Source organism: Gallinula chloropus (genome assembly GCF_964237585.1).
Source record: "Gallinula chloropus genome assembly, chromosome: 2".
NCBI lineage: Eukaryota > Metazoa > Chordata > Aves > Gruiformes > Rallidae > Gallinula > Gallinula chloropus.
Window position 1 is genome coordinate 104,230,019 of NC_140086.1, and position 12,628 is coordinate 104,242,646.

Below are 12,628 nucleotides of genomic sequence, written 5' to 3' on the forward strand. Positions count from 1 at the left end.
AGAGGATACAGAAATGATTAAAACCTTGAGGCACAACAATTTTTGGCATGTGAGAGAAAGCCAGAATAGGAAGCGAATTCCAAGAACTTGCAGGGTGGGAAGTGCAGGGAGGAGGAGGGTTGGAACAACTAACCATTTTCAAGGGTATCTTTAAACTGGTTTTGAAAATACTTTGATTCAAAACTTTGTTTATATACTGGTTTGAGTTTTACACCATAAATGGAGACACTTCTAATGATCCAACAGTATTTTCCCTTCAGTCTTCTTTTAAGAGATACACCAAAAATCTTCAGGAGCTTTCTCTCTGTAAATTTTATATTTTTTCAGGGTTTATTACAACTCAGAATAACATCAAGTTTCAAAATTGTAAAATTTCTCACTACATGTAATACCTGTCCATACAGAGCTCTGCAGCTACTCTATGATATATCTACACAACTAACTGTTCCAGCAAGGTCTAAAATTTCACAATATTTAGTTGACGATGTTTAACTGATTTAGGAGGCTGTGTTGTATTCAGTTTTTCCTTGACCTCTCTATTCTACTTTCTAGTTGAAGTCATAAAACTGCTTGTCAAATTGTGTTATGATGAAAAGCTAAGACCTAATAATAAGCATTGTAGACAGCAGGTTTTCTACCACTTCCAATATTTTATTTGAAATTACTGTTATGTAGTTATGTGTATTATATATATTTAATCTAAAACATTTTGTGCATGTAAAACTGCCAATTTATATACATTGATATATATGGGGGGTGTGTATATATATACAAACAATTGATAAATTATATAAATATTCTTCAAGGCAGTTTTTTAGAAAAGGAATGTATAATGCTGCTTTGTTTTCCAAGGACCAGATGGTACATCTTTTTTGTTTGGAATCAATCTATCAGCTGCTAAAAGAAATGGATTGTTTGTTTAACCAGACTTCATATCCAGTCTAAAAATTCATCTAATTTGTTGGCAATTCTTGCAAGCGATCTCCTTGTTAAGACTGGCTTTATTTCAAATGTCCATAAGGACGAGCTGTTTTGCTGGGAACTGATGATGAGTGACTGATCGATCACACACACACACACACACACACACACACTTCTAAAGGCCTCTAACCAACTATCAAGATGCAGGAAGGAAAGCAGAGCTAAAAAAACCCACCCAATTTTGATGTGGTATGAATGCAAAGTAACACAGACTGTTACTGCTGTGTAAGAGAATCTCCTTGTCAACGCTACTACAGAAACAATTTGCTGGAACATTTTGTGTGTTCATTACAGTGTCTGAAGTCAATTTAATATAAGTAGATACTTTAATTAAATTGTGAAATATTCCAAGCCATTTCCCCTTTCTCCGCAAACGAAGGTCAACAGATTCTTTCATTATCAAGGAGACTGCCTGTTTTCAGACACTTCATGCAAACTTGGATTTCATAACCAATTTTTTTCAGAAATATTTTTCTAATTCTCTACATGCTAACCAAATGTAATCACAAAATATCAGCTCTGTTAATTCATCATTGTTGTGATACTAAGTTGCAAATTTTAATAGATGTCTTAAGGTCAGCCCAAGAAGGTGCTGAGTATTGTTTAAGATCTCCCAGAATTTTGGTGCTTTCATTTTCTAAACCTTTTCAGAAAACCAAGGAAGTTTTGTCTTTGTAGCATCCAAAGCATTATGTAGGGCCATATGACATTTTCCTTGATGTTTCGTCAAGAAGCCGGGACAAGCTTTGTACAGAGATACTACTTGAATTCAGAAAAAATATTTAAGAGTGTTACATTGAAGATGAAAAAATGTTACATAGCCAAGGGTTGGTCTGTGTTCTAACATGAAATAGAAGGCAGTTTTTTAAAAAAATTAAAAATCTAATTTTAGCTTTTGATGTGAAACATCAAGCTTCTTTAAGCTTCTTAGTCTAGACAGAAAATCCAGTCATTTAATCAGATGACAAAAGCAACTACAAACACATTTTGAAGTTCACCTATTGAGTAAACTAACACTCACAATAATGGACTTCAGCACAGCTTCAGGGGAAAAGTTTATTTTAGAAAAGATTGACTAGGAAAGTAGACTAAGGGAGAATAGCTTGAGACCGAAACAAAACTAACAAAACACCTTGTAGCCACACAGACCTTAACATTGTTTTCATTCCTGCATTTCTTCTGTTAGCCAAAAGTTGGAAAGAGTCAACTTGTCTTAGATTTCAATGGCCCTTTACAGATTGAGAGAAGCAGATGTTCTCCTGTTGTAACTTCTGACTGGCATAAAGATCAAGAGAGTTATCCCACACAGCTGGCACAGCTGCTGGCTATCTCTAGAAAGCAGAAGAGCTGAATAATAAAAAGGATTTAGCAACTCTGTCACCCTGCATGATGTTCCCATAGAATTTCAGTAACACCTTGGTAAACTACAGTTTCTGCATCGCTATGTAAAAAAGGCAGCGTTAATTTTAGGGCTGACAAATGGCATCTTTTTATAAGTAGAAAGCTTATTATAAATAGAAGACATAGTGTGACAGTCTGTACGATGTGACACGAATGCATTACAATATGTTTTGTTTCTGACAGTGAATATGGCTGCTGCAGGGGATAAACTCCTTTAAACTGCTGCTAATACAGGAGTAAATCTCCTCAGCTTTGCAGGGGCATAGGGGATGTGTAGATTCACAGGAACTGATGGAATTAAATGATAGCAGAAGTGACAAGAGTAGGCAGTGCATCAGATCCATGACATCCAGCTATGCCTCTCCATCACTCAACTTCCCAGAAAAATACTGAAAGCTAAATAGACTGTCAGGTGCTTGGGCTTATGTCACTCAAGCTGGTTTCAACTCTTGAGCTCCTTAAAAAAGGTTGAAAGCACAAACAGGAAATGGGAAAGAAAATCCCAAATTTACTCAAGAAATAGTTACACACTGAAATGGCATGCCTGCATCTTATTTTAAAAGAAAAAAAAATAGTTTTATTTGTTGCTTTATGAAAGTATATATTCAGAAGATCAACTGCAAAACTCACAATGTTAAAAATAATTTTTTACATATAAATACACATACATTGCAAGCTTCTGCTCTGTCAATGGAATTTTCTCTCTGTGCAATGATCCTGTTTATACCATTGTTCATTCCAGTGCCATCTGGTCAAGAAAGAATGCTGCTGTTTTGTTTTTTTTTTTTTAAATTAGGTTAAGTGAACTAGAAATCTAAACATGACTCAAAGCATACGAGAACAAAACCCCTTCTGAATTCTGATTCAGAACATATGAAGCTGCTCTTCTACTTGATGTACATTAAGAAGTTTTTTAAAAGTCCCATGAAAAGCTAACATGATGCAACACTATTTCAATGTTCTTGATACTTGGTAGGACTACTGCTGCAATGGTCAGAACCAAATCTTATGTCTGCCAGGTTTTTTTAATGTTTGGATATGAAAATTCTGTAGTTTACCACTCATCTTCATTAATGCCTAAGAACAGGGAAATTAAAATTTAAAAATTCAATCTTCAATTTCAGTTATACTTAGAATAAGTACACAAGTTTGTTGGTCAGACAAAAATAGGTGCAAAGAAGTATTTATGTTTACATTTCACATTTGGAAAGTGAAGTAACCCTTTCAGATAGGACAATGAGATGGAAGTTAATATTGCTGTAAAACCATACTGCATCAATGCACATTCTCAAAAATATTCTGATCTGCAATTTAGTTACATCCAATTTATGGTGAAACAGCTATATAGAAATTAAACAATGTTATATGTAACAATTATATTTCTGGTATGTAAAACCCTCTGTATCTTCCCATGTGCTGGCACACACTCACTACTTGCTGGATGACCCTTCTGTGTGTAATTCTATTATACATATCCTTCCTACAGAAAAAGAACTGAAAGTTAAACTAAACTGTGTCTTTACTCATTAGTAGGTCTGTACTTTAATATGATCTTGATCATCATTAAATGTTTTCCAAAGTTGCTTTTGCCAGATTTTCAAATGTTAAGGGTGCCCTTGTTTATTTGTTGTTGGCAAAGCAAATATGGTTGGAAACTTCTGCTGAATGTCCCTGGGTTTGCCCCTTCCATTCCTTTAAGCTGTCAGTTTACAGAGTCATAGAAACATTTAAGTTGAAAGAGACCTGTAAGATCATTGAGTTCAACTGCTAACCTAGCCCTGCCAACTCAACCACTAAACAACGTCCATAAAGGTGTCTACACACCTTAAAAATACCTCCAGGGATAGTGACTCAATCACCTTGCTGGGCAGCCCTTTCCATGAAGAACCTTTTCCTCATATCCGATCTAATATTCCCTTGGAACAGCTAGAGGCTGTTTCCTCTCATCCTATTGCTTGTTACTGGGGACAAGAGCTTAACACCCACCTGACTACAACCTCCTTTCAGGGAGTTGTAGACAGTGATGAAGTCTCCCCTCAGTCATTTTCTCCAAACAACCCCAGTTCCCTCAACCATTTGTCCTAAAACTCGTGCTCTAGACCCTTCACCAGCTTAGTAGCCCTTCTCTGGACACACTCCAGCACCTCAGGGTCTTCCTTCCAGTGAGGAGCCCAAAACTGAACACAGGACTCCATGTGTAACCTCACCAGAGTTGAGTGCAGGGACACAATCATTTCCCTAGTCCAACTGAAGCTCCCTACACCTTCAGCTGTGAGAACTGAAAACTAAAATAAATTACAAATCAAAACTCAAGGAACACCACCCACCACCAGCATCCAAAAAACCTCACCAGTAAAATGGTGATGGAACAAGGAAATCAAAGCTGAAGAATTCACCAGCATTCTGATAGATGCACATGTATCTAAAATGTTTCAAGCTGTTTCAACACACTTCAACTTTTGATACATGTAGGTACACTCACCTAAAGAGAGCTCCAAAACAGTAAAAACACCGACCATAACCTGATCCTGTAGAGAGAAGATTCTAAGATAACCAGGACTTTTGTTTTAGGGTTTTTTTTTTCTTTCTATTTTTGACTACTCTGTAATTTCCTTAATGTAAAAAAGACAACCAAACACCTGTTTAGTTTTAGACAACCAAAGACCTCTTTCAAAAAAATCCTTCTTGATTTAAAAATATCTTCAATATATTTGCTAAAATAACATCCTCCCCTAAACAAACAAACAAAAAAGTTGGCAGTGGGGAACAAAAATCAAATCCTAACTACACAAAACCGTCTTGCAACACCAATAATAATTCTTCAAACTATGTTCTTGATGGAGTTAAAGAGACAGCAATGTCTGCATGACCAGAACTTGGATCATCAGCCAAAAGTTGCTCACCACAAGCCACACAACTGAATTTCAGGTACCTGGAACTGAGATGCCCCTGTAGAATTAGGTTATAATGATTAGAAAAAGCATAGGAATTAGTGCTTTAAATAAAGGGCTCTAATAAAGCTGTAAGAAGACCTTCAAGGCTCCTAGACCTCACCCCCAAAGTAGCAGCCAGCCATGGCTGCTCCCAGTGTCCTCACCTTGACTCACCAGAGCGGTATGAAGGTGCCAGCATGCTCAGCGAGCTGTAATGCTGAGCTTCTGTGCCCATTCTATGTGCAGTTGGAAACCATCTAACGTGTCAGAAACTGCACTGAGGTTCACATCCAGGAAAAAAAGATTTTCCTGATATGCTGCAGCTTTATACAGACCTTAAATGTGATGTGTACATAAAAAGAATCATTAGGAAATTTAAAATCAGTATGGGAAATTTTTTTTCTTTGTTTTATTTTTTGGGGGTGTTTCTTTTGGTATACGGATCCACTGTGATGCTAAAGAAATTCCAGAAATTTCTTTCTGAATAAATACAATTCTAGATTCAGTTACACTACGTTCAATTACAAGCAAATGATGTGCATTTAGGAAAAAACAAGTAGTAAGTGTCTAAATATGACATGCCAATGCAGTATTGCCTAATTAATAATGACAGTGAAAGTGAAAAAAACCTTTCTGGCTTTATGTATAACTGAAAGTTGGAGTAGATGAAAGACTCAAGCCCCTTGCATAAAACTTACAATTTGCATACTTATATTGCATCTGCAAGAATATTATTTTTACCTGTTTTAAAATAATTGCTGCTATACATGAACAGCTGGTCAGTAAAAATGCAATTTTCATATATAAATGCAAGTAAGAAATTGGAAATTTCAGTGTAAGTATGAATTTCAGAATATTGGAAGGTACTGTAAACAAGTTCACCAAATCATGGCTGTGTATGATGTGGTGCATGTTCCAGCCAATCATTTTTCCAGTTGTAGTAAAACCAAGATCAAGTACTACTTTTCAGCCATGACTAGGTTACTTCCACAGCCTGAAGTTGTATTGAATTACTGTAGTCCCAAAAGTACAAGCAGAAGCCCTGGCATCATCACACATCTGCTGAGTGGAACTGCAATGTGATTATTTTGGGTTTTTTCTAGATACAGTTATTATAGGGGGCCTTGGTTTGCTCTCACAATCAGTCAGAAATTCTAAGAGCTCAAAACTTCATCTTTTCACTGTGGTCATGTGAGATTAATAAGAGTCTATTACACACCACGCAATTATTTTACTCATGGCAGTTCAAATACAAGTTAACTTAAGCCTAAGGGTTTAGTTCTGTTACTCTTAACATCACATTAAATAAGCACTACATCATTCCACAAGACGTTCCGGGAAATGGCTGTTCAATTGCTTAAATTATATTTGGAGCAGTAAGGGCTGGGAAAAGAAGCAGAATCTTTTTCCTGATGGTAATTAGTATAACAGTAGAAATACATGGCTGGGATGAATATCAAAGATGATCTAATTCACCTCCCCAATAACCTCAATTACATCCATGTATCACTCCTGACATACTCCTGTTAGCTGTCTCCCATGATGTCAATTCCTCAACAGGCCAAGGCAGCCTAGAGCTCCACCAGCCCTTATGCACCAGCATTTCTCCCACTCTGTACTGTGGAGCTGCTCTGATGTACATTAAACTCATCATTTCTCATTCTACTCACCGTGAATTTGGAGAACAGTTTATTGTATTCATCCTTGCAGCCATTTTATGTGTATTTGTAGATTTAAAATGCCAAGTTTGTTCATCTTGGCCACAAGTTGTGTTTTCCAGGTGCTAAATTCGTCTTGATCTGTGTTGGACTCTCCAATTTGTTAGTGAAGCTCAGCATACAAAAGTGGACAATGCCCAGCTCAGCAGGATTAATTTGCACATCCCACAAGTTATGCTTCTGTTAATTCAGCCTAAAATAGTGTTTTCTCTATTCACAGATGCATATTAAATGATCTACATGGTAAAAAAAGCCAGCAATGAAGCCCACTTCTGCAGAACTGAATAAACAAACAAACAAAAGAAAACCAGTTTCCTCAACCTCTACTTCTAAAGTTTGTTAACCCCTACTAAGCATAGATCTTCCTATACTCAGTTGTTCTGCACCTCAAAATCCTTGAACCAGCTTCCAAAATAAAGACCATTCTTTAATTTTCATAGAATCATAGAATGGTTTGAGTTGGAAGGGAACTCAAAGATCATCTAGTACCAACCCACAGGCAAGGCATCCACAACTTCTCAGGGCAACCTGTTCCAGTGCATCACCACATCACCATCCTCACGGTGAATTTCTTCCTAATACATAATCCGAATCTGCCTTCCTTCATTTAAAGCCATTAATCCTTGTCCTGTCATTAAGTGTTCTTGTACAAAGTCCCTCTCCATCTTTCCTGTAGTCCCCCTTTAGGTACTGGAAGGCTGCAATAAAGTCTCTTCAGAGCCTTTTCTTCTCCAGGCTGAACAAAACCAACTCTGAAGACAGTCTGTCTTCATAGGAGACATGATCCAGTCCTCTCAACATCTTCGCGGCCCTCCTCTGGACTCCCTCCAACAAGTCCAGGTCTTTCTTGTATTGAAGACCCCAGAGCTGGATGTATTGCTCCAGGTGGGGTCTCACAAGAGCAGAGTAGAGGGGGAGAATCACCTCCCTTGACTTGCTGGTCACCCTTCCTTTGATGCAGCCCAGGATAGATTTATCTTTCTGGGCTGCAAGTGTACATTGTTGGTGCACATCCAGCTTCCTATCCACCCACACCCCCACGCCCTTCTTTTCAGGGATGCCCTCAATCCATTCTCCACCCAGTCTGTAGTTGTGCTTGGAATTGTGCCAACCCATGTACAAGACCTTGTAGTTGGCCTTGTTGAACTTCAAGGGCCTTTCAAGGCCCTCAGGACAGCATACTTTCCCTTCAGAGCTTGGTGGTGCTGCCAAATTACTAAGGGTGCACTAAATCCCACTGTCCATGTCATCAACAAAGTTGTTAAAAAGATGTTGTGCGTATACATATTACATACATAATTACATATAGTCTATATAAATAAAAATATTAAATATACACATACACTACTTTGTAAAAAATTAATTGGGAAGGTAAACTAACAAGGAATTTTAGTGCTTTATATTTGGACTAGCATGCATTTCTGTCCACTGCTGCATCGGCTGTCGTGCCACTAAAGCTTTCCATCAGCAGACCTCCTTTGTGATTGAGCACAACCTTCTTCCTGCTCCCACTGACCTAAGCTTTAGCCTTCTTAATGCTCTGAAGTTATGGATTGCCACCTTCCTAACTGCTGTATCTGCCTCACACTCTACTTCTCCCTCCTACTGTGAGCTAATGAACTTATAAAGGATTCTCATTATTAGTGCAATATTCAAATATGCCCCATAGAAACAGAAAGGAAATTAAAAAGGAGAGAAAAATAAAAATAATAAGATATGTGGAAATTTGCCAAATTTGTGTCAAGTTGACTCTAGGCACATTTATGTCAGTGGTAAACATGACAATTACCACTGTAGTAACAAAGGGAAGAAAGTAGAGGGGTTGCCATCAGAGTAAGAGAGAGAGTGTGATTTTATTTGCCAGTTGGATCATAAAGAAAATTACTGCCATAGGGGTGAAAACTGTAATTTGATTTACCTCACAGTTGTACAACCCAAGAATTTGCTATGAATACAGAAAAGGAATATCCCATTTATGGCAAAAAGAAAGGTGCTCCTGTTTCTCTCTCAACTTCAGTCTTTCTTTGCTTTGGGCTGGGGAGGGGGGGCAGAGAGAAATTAATTTAAATCCAAAAGGCTGATCAAAGACAGATTTTTAAACAAATTTAGCAGTGATTTTAAATTAGAAGCCATAGATTAGGCAATTAGCATCCTTGTAACAGTGTCAGCCTACAGACATCACAAGAAAGAAGTATAATTAGACACCAATTTTTAACAAGGTGCTTTTGAGAATTAAGTCATTCAAGAATACATAAACACTTTTAAAAAACCCAACCACCTGCATTCTAGCACTTTGTAGAACATTTCCATTTTTTTTGTAGCTGAAATAAACACAGTTCAGAATTGAAACATTTGAAAGGCAGAACTGAAAGTCACAGCAAACATCTCCATGTAAGACACACTGCCATTTTAAATCTAGATGTTTTGGCACACTTGTGTAGCTGAAGAGCATTACTGGGCAGTGCATCTTAAGGGGAAGAGTATCAAACAAACTCTTACATATTTACCATGCTTGTGCTGGTCATACACTGGTCCCAGCCATAGAAAGCTTCAGAGCTGCCTGGAGCCTGTTTGAGTCTTCTCCAGCTGGGAGACAACAGGAACGCTGCCAGTATCATCTTGCCGCCTTCCTCCCTCCTATCCCTCCTGCCCCATGCAAAAGGCCTCAAGGTTGATATAAAACCCAAGTTTTTAAAATATCCATACCCCTAAAGAAAAAGTATGATTTCTACTTCTACTCACTTTGCATTGCCAAGGACATAGAAAAAGAGAAGAGAGAGGGTAAACCCTGGATTTACACTTTCCCAGCTGTGTAATACAACTGCTTGTTATATTACAACAAGAGGAGCTCTATGGAGAAGGACCTGGGGGTCCTGGTGGATGACAGGGTGGCCATGAGCCAGCAGTGTGCCCTGGTGGCTAAGAGAGCCAATGGGATCCTGGGGTGTGTCAAGAGGAGTGTGGCCAGCAGGTCAAAGGAGGTGATCCTCCCCCTCTACTCTGCCCTGGTCAGGCCCCACCTGGAGTATTGTGTCCAGTTCTGGGCTCCCTGGTATAAAAAAGACAGGGATCTCCTGGAGAGAGTCCAGAGAAAGGCTACGAAGATGATTAAGGGCCTGGAGCATCTCCCCTATGAGGAAAGGCTGAGTAAGCTGGGGCTGTTCAGCCTTGAGAAAAGAAGACTAATGGGAGGACCTTATTAATGTTTATAAATATCTTAAGTATGGGATGTAGGGGGAATCAGTCAGCCCCTTTTCAGTGCTCTGTGGAGACAGGACAAGGGGCAATGGCTGCAAGTTGGAGCACAGGAAGTTCCACACCAACATGCAGAAGAACCTTTTCACAGTGAGGGTGACAGAGCCCTGGCACAGGCTGCCCAGGGAGCTGGTGGAGTCTCCATCTCTGGAGATATTCAAGACCCGTCTGGACGCCTCTCTGTGCAATATGAGCTGGGGAGCTGCTCTGGCAGGGGGTTGGACCCGATGGTCTCTCGAGGTCCCTTCCAACCCCTATGATTCTGGGATTCTGTGACTGACTGCACTCTAAAGTGTGCTGAGAACCACACCCAAGACTTTTTTTCCCACCAAATTCATTCTGGTTCTTTCCTATCCATGTTGGATATTACAGCACTTGATCTGACCTAAGACCTGACCTTTCTCATCAATGTTAAATAATGCTTAGCTGCACAAAGAGAAATTTTCATTTCACAGTTTTAAAGGAAATTATAGTGTCAGGTTTCCTTTATTCATGAATATTGCTAATCCCAAAATGCATTATTCCCAACTTCATTTAAAGGATTGTGATGTAAATTTTATTTTTACAGGCTTTGATAGTTGTAATTGTCACTATTTCCTCCCCTTTTTCCCCATCCCAGGTCCCCAAACATTTTTGTATCAAATAACCAGCAAACCTGTGAAGGAAAACATGGCACCTTGTTTAGTTTAGACTTGGCTAGCTGTACTTAATCAGTACAAGGTTTACTTGAGTAAAACTTCCTCAAGTTATTAAAAAAAATAAATCTCATCCAGTAAGATTTCTTAAAACCTTACATTAAAAGCTTATGTTTAAAAAAAAACCCACCCAATACAAAAAACCAAGCCCAAACCATATCAACAAACAATAGCTCACCTACAAAAGAATTGCTATATACACAGACATACAGGCATCGAATGAAACTGGGTTTTCCAGAGGAGCTGAGCACTGATTTCCATTAAAGGAAAAGAACTAAAACATTACAAAAACAAATGCTCATGTAAGTGTTTACATTATCCCAATCATAATGTCCTCTATCAATATGACAACAAATTAGAACCAATGCATCATCTTTGACATTTCCATTAATCTCTAAGCAACTTACAATGCCAAGAGAATCCTACTTTTTTTACCTGCCATAAAAATATGAGTAGAAACATCTGTTCCATATCCTTTTTTAAATGTTTTCTTTCCAGTACTTTCAGTTGGGAATGACTGTGTCCTGGCAATTTACTGGAAATCTTTTTCACATATTGGATTTGCTGTTAAATTAGTAACATGCTAGGTGGGTTCCTTGGAGGTTGCCTGGGCTGGCACACACTCTTTGGTTGTTATGTGTTTCAATAGCAGCACTGTAGTTTATTCATTTAGACTGTTCACTGAGGGGATGAGAATATGGGGAAAGTGTCAGGTTGTGTGAAAAAAAGTCCATCTGCACATCCACAGAGGAGCTCAGAGATGTAATGACAGGGGAGAAGCTCTAATACCCTGCCAGGCTGCTCACAGGTCCATCACACGAGCCATCAGCCCATCAAAGGCCCATCTGCACAAGCCCAGAGAGGGACCCAAATCAAGGACTTCCAAGCAGCAATCAACCTGTCTGAGGCTGTCCCAGCACAGCCTCAGCCCCAGTGTTTGGGCATGGAGCCCATCATCATGAGTCACTTGGAAAAACTCTCCCCAACACCTTTCAGATTAAGGGGGTTGCAGTCTAGGGCTGGGACATGTTATGGGATTCATGGGAAATGTAGGTCATGATTGTACAGGACTTATGGGATATTTAGAGGCAGAACCAAAAGGAGGAAAATGGAGAGGGTTAGGTGATTTGGAGAAGGAAAAATCACAAGAGAGGAAAAAAAAAAAAAAAAGAAAAAAGAGTACAATAAGTGTAAATTTTGGTCAGTTCACTGTGCTGGCCTCGTATCCTGAACCAAATGACTGCAGTTTGTCCTGCCTTATTAAATTCTATCTCTTTCCTGGGCCAGTGGCTCTCTGTCATGTGTGCACATGTGCAAGGCGGCCCCTGTGCCTGTGATGTGAGCCCCTGGAGCAAGTGCACGTGTATGATGGCTCGTGAAGATGAAGTTGGATGAGCCAGCATACAGGTGAAGCAGCCTAGGAGCAAGCAGGCATGAGTGGGTCTCCAAAGGTCAGCTCTGGATGTGACAGCACCTGGGTGTCTCTAGGCATGTGAGCACCTGTAAAGTCCTGTCTGCACATGCAACAGCCTGTACCAGTAACTGGAGTGGAACTGCTGCCTCAGGGCTGTATGTCCAGGTGATAGAAACCAGGGAGACTGAGATCAAAGGCGAATTTGACACTGAGTGTCTGAGCCCGGCTGAG

The 12,628-nt window shown here is 39.2% G+C and overlaps 1 protein-coding gene across 1 annotated transcript in view; it reads right to left on the bottom strand.

The window, feature by feature from the left end:
- CNTNAP2 (contactin associated protein 2) overlaps positions 1 to 12,628 on the bottom strand; it is a gene marked incomplete at both ends in the record, with an annotated part of 1,153,104 nt that overhangs the window by 367,152 nt on the left and 773,324 nt on the right. The window lies entirely within an intron of this gene.